The sequence below is a fragment of the Prosopis cineraria genome, unplaced genomic scaffold (assembly GCF_029017545.1).
Source record: "Prosopis cineraria cultivar Desert tree isolate PC_DT_omini unplaced genomic scaffold, ASM2901754v1 PC9, whole genome shotgun sequence".
Lineage (NCBI taxonomy): Eukaryota > Viridiplantae > Streptophyta > Magnoliopsida > Fabales > Fabaceae > Prosopis > Prosopis cineraria.
The window spans coordinates 17,807,286-17,812,615 of NW_026555340.1; the positions used below are offsets into that span (position 1 = coordinate 17,807,286).

The window sequence follows — 5,330 nt, forward strand, 5'->3', positions numbered from 1 at the left end:
AAATTTTTTTTATCAATTTTTTTTGAAAATAATTAATTTTTTTAATCATTTGATGTTATATTGTATCATGTAACTGATTAACTCATAATAAACTTAAAATTTTTGGTTTTAGTTTTAAATTAAGTAGCAATTTCATATTTATTTTTTATATTTAAATTATTATATACATATATAAATTTTTTAATTTAATTTTTACGTCACCAGTTTAACCATTAGTCCAATCCAATTGAACTATGTAAATTATGAATCATTGACATTATCAATTTAATATCCGATCTAGTTCTGAAAACATTGATCTAAAGGTTTAGTCTGGATCAAAAAACTGTTTTTATAATTGAATTGGATTAAATTAGAGTTGAGCTGTTATTAAACTTGAAATCAAAATTGAACCAAGAACATGAACAATTTTCAAAAAACCAAATTGTTTTAAACATGTTATTGAAAAACCATAAAAATTATAGAAAAGAAACTAGAAAAATTTAAAAATAAAATCTTGCTAAAAGCCAATTTTATTTTCAAACAATTTACATATATAAAATATAATTTGAGATCATTTTATTATAAAGATATTGACAATTATATATGTAAATAGAGATAATTTTGAGTCTACTTATATTTAATTTAATTAAGATATATTTATATTTAACAAGTTATAAAATTATAATTTATAATCATATTATGTCATTTTATTAACATATTATAATTTTTTTTCTTTTATTTATTTTATATATATTTAATATTATTTTTATTTAATTATTACGTTATTAATTCTACCATCACCATATGAACTGTAAACGGATAACTTTTCAATTCAACATCGTGTCGGGTTTTAGAAATATTGGTTCAAAGTTCAAACCGGGTCCGGTTCTCTTGTTCCTCCGCATATCAACCATCTCTTTCCGGAAGTCAGCCCAGGCAGCTTGAAGCCATTCAATATTATCAATTTCTTTCATCTTCCATTATCTTGTCTGCTTCTCATTCCTTGCCCTGATCCCTACTAAATCATCCGTGCCCAATTCTTCATTCACCATCACACTATAAATGTCCCCACAACGAAAATTCCTCTTGTTCAAAGCCACAATCCAATCATGGAAGACGCCTTCGATTTGGCTCAGATCTCTCTTCGACCCCTCCTTTCCGACACCGACGATTTCATGGTCTGGGCCACCGATGAACGAGCGGCCAAATTCTGCAGCTGGGAACCCTACACAAGCAAAGACGCCGCCGTCGATTTCATCCAAAACTTCACCACAAAGTGCTTATTGTTCCGAGCGATTTGCGTCGGCGATCGCGCGATCGGATCGATTTCTGTTCGATCTTTCACCGGGGATGACGAGGCCAGAGCGAAACTGCAGAACTTGGGTATGTTTTAGGGTCGAAGTATTGGGGGAAAGGGATCGCGACGAAGATGGTGAAGCAGGTGGTGGAAATGGCGTTCGTTGAGTTGCCGGATCTGGAGAGGCTTGAAGCTCTGGTTGATGTTGAGAATGTGGCGTCCCAGAGAGTTCTGGAGATGGCTGGGTTTCAGAGGGAAGGAACTCTCAGGAAGTTCTTGTTCATGAATGGAAAATCCATAGATATGAAGCCAGTAGCGACTTCGAATTCGGATTTCGGAGCTCAAATGGTCAGAGTCGAGACTCAGAGCAACTGATTGCTGAAGGCCGTGGACGTGTCATTCTTTGGGCCTGAAGCGTGTATAATTATTAATTAATTAAGGAATCATCGATTAATTTATTGTTTGTTTTTGCATCGCATATAAATTAAAAGAAGTCTTTTTTTATTAATATAATGATTGTTTAGGTATAGTCTTTGAAATTTGACTTGGGTGTCAATGCATGTTGAAATGAATTGATACCAACTAAAACTAATTATAGTAACAAACAATCTATCTGTTGTTCTTGTGGTATTGATGTACGTTTTATTTATAGCACACTTTCAATATTTATTATTAAAATTAAAAAAAAATTAAATTTTTAAATTTTATCTAAAAATTTAATAATTTTTTAACTTTATTCTTATTATATATATACATTAACAATATATTTTTTTCATTTTAATATTTAATGAAGGTCAAATAAAAAATATGTAATAAAAATTAAATGAGATGACTTATAAATAAGATTAAAAAAAATTCTCTTTAAATAAAATGTAAAAGTGGTAATATGAATGATTTTAAACCAAACTGGATTGAATGGTTCAATCGTTGATCAATTCGGATTTCGGCTAGGCCAGAAGGGAAAAACTATGTGAGATATTTAGTCGGGTTGAGTCGATCCAAATTGCCAGTTAGCCTGCAAATTGAATTTGAGTTGGGAACCTGTTCTAGTTTTAAAAAATCAAATAGTTTATTATTTTTTTTTTTTGCATATTTGAGTTCTAAAAGAAAAGGCAGAGCCGTAGACTTAGAGCATGTGTTTTTGGCTTTTTGCTTTGTTTATTATATTGCACTTTGTCTCTGGGCTTCGATTTCAAGCTTCTGCTACTACGACTTTGCTAATTTGCTCCTCCTCTCCTCCCATTCTTTGTGGCTTTGGCAATGCAATGGTGTGATTTCTTTCATCTTTCCTTATCAATCGACATCGACCACGACAAGCACAGCCCACGACTGCTATTTTCCTCCTGTTCCTCGTCCTCATTGATCTATCCTTTTCCTCAACTATGGGACGCACCGAAGCCAAGAAGCCATTGATGGATTGAAACACAGACACAAGTGACAGGGCAGAGCATCCAATCTCAATTGTGATTGTTTTCTTCATCCTTCCCGTTCAGTTGGAGTTTTAAATCTTCTAATCTTCTTCTTCATCTATTTGGCTCTGCTTCATCGTTTAAGTGAGTTTTAATATGTATTTCAAATTTTTAATTCCTTATAAGTTCAAATTTATTATCTAGTGGAGATCTAATTTGATTGAACGCTATATATACCTATATATAATGATTGTGTAATGGATTTTAAGCTATAAGAAACTGCCTACAAGCACTCATTGACAATGCATCAATTAGTTGATACTTGATAGCCAATTCAAGACTGAGCACTAGAATCTATATATAAAATAAAGTAGAGATGCAAAAGAGTCAAGGGTGGGGGGATGAAAAATGAAGAGAAGAGCACTTTGAACATTCTTTATATTGAATAAAGATTTGTAATTAACCCTTTAACAAAGTCAAAAGCTATTATCTTAACATATTTCAAGCACCATTCATTTCTATATCTTACATGCCTATATTTCCTTAAAAAAGTTGTCATGTAATTCGCCTGACCCCTTTATTCCTTTCCTTTCTTTTTGTCTTTAAAGCAAAGAGATCTTCTATTATGCTATTTACATGAATCACATTAGATTTTTGTTTATTCTTCTTTGTTCATACTTTATATATTAATTAGATCTCTTAATGGCAAGTCTAAATTTTGCCTTATAGAAAATGACATTTGAAAATGTTTCAACTATTGCATCAACACAATCTGTTAGATCAAAGATAGATCCTATATGGGACCATTGTGCTGAGATCAAGTCCTAGATGGCGCCTAAAATGTTTGTACTGTGCAAAAGAATTTGGTGGTGGAGGGATTCATAGAAAAAACGACATCTTGTTAGAAAGAAAGGGGATGCAATAAGTTTCAAAAAGGTGCCTGTTAATGTTCACTACTAAGTGGAAGAAAATTTGAAGGAGATTAGGGAGAATAAAGGCAAAAAGCAAGATTATTATGAAGAGGACAATCCATGTAACCCTAATGTCACACCATTAGAAAGAAATGATGGAAATTCACAAGAAATTTCTACTCAATCTCAAACCCTCAAGAAAAGTCAGCCACAAAGTCAAACTTAACTTAGAAAATGAAAGGCGCTTATTGATAAATATTTTGCACCAAGAACAACCCTAGGAGCACAGCTAGGGATATAAAGTGCACTTGCAGGTAAAGAACCTATACATAGAGCAAACATGGCTTTTACTAAGATGTCTGATTGTTGTATTCCATTGAATGTTGTTAATTCAGCATTCTTTCAACCTATGATTGATGCATTTACAGCTATTGGCCTTATTATAAAGGGCCAAGTTATCATGCCATGAGAACTAAAGTACTGCTTGATACTAAAAAGGAAGTTCAATTAGTAGTTAGTAGTTTTAGAAACTTTTAGGATAATACTAGTTGTACAATTATAGTTGATGGTTGGCAAGATCAAGCAAATAAGAAATTTGTTAACTTCTTGTCTACTCTCCTAAGGGGATTATTTTTATTAGATCTGTTGATGTATCAGACATAGTCAAGGATGCCCAAAATTTACGAAACTTGTTCACTGAAATGGTTGACTTTGTTGGAGTTAGAAATGTTATGCACTTGGTAACTAATAATGCAACTAATTATAAAGCTGTTGGGCAGTTATTATGTGACAAATTTCCTTCTATTTTTTGGCCTCATTGTGCTGCATATTGTTTGAACTTGATTTTAAGAAATATTGGTAAAATGAATGTTGTGACTGGCTTGGCAACACATGCATCTATGGTGTCAAAGTTTGTTTATAATCATGCTTTTTTGTTTGCTTGGATGAGAAAAAGAGAAGGTTGGATTGAAATTATTCACCTTGGGATGACACAATTTGCTACCACTTTTATTGCATTGAAAAGTATTCATGAGCATAAACATGATTTGTAAGCCTTAGTAAGTAGCAAAATGTTTTTAGATTCTAGATACTCAAAAGGGGAAAAGGCAGAGGATTTGACTTCAACAATGCTAGACAATCAATTTTGGAATGATTATAAAATTGTGGTCCAAATTGTTTCACCACTTATTTAGTTGTTCAGGATTGTTGATGTTGATGAGAGATCTTCACTTGGGTATGTATATGATGGCATATACAGGGCAAGAAAAACTATCAAGAATATATTAATGAACAAAAAGCCCTTGTACAAGCCTTACACAAGGATTATCAAGAAAAGGTGAGATTCTTAACTTCGTCAGAAGCTACATGGAGTAGCTTATTTCCTAAATCCTATGTTCTTTTATCATAAGCAGAGCTTCTGTAAAAAGCCAAAAGTTATGGCTAGATTTCTTGATGTTTTGAATAAGACAATCACTACTAACAAAATCAAGTTTGTGCAAGAAAGTTTGTTGTATCAAGATAGAGTTGACAACTTCAGTCGTTCCTTAGCCATTTCATCTATAAACTTATTGTGGCTAGGTAAATTTTAATACTCTTTTCATTTAACTATAATACTTTTTATATTTCTTACTTATGTTTATCTTTGATGCTAAATTTCATAGATGAATGGTGGAAAATGTTTGGTGATAGTGCACCAAATGTTAAAAAATTGATAGTAAGACTCTTAAGCCAAAC

The 5,330-nt window shown here is 32.2% G+C and overlaps 1 pseudogene; it reads left to right on the top strand.

Annotated features, from left to right (window-relative positions):
* Positions 1-981: 981 nt before the first annotated feature.
* On the top strand, positions 982-1,820 carry LOC129319190 (uncharacterized; annotated as a pseudogene).
* Positions 1,821-5,330: the final 3,510 nt, after the last annotated feature.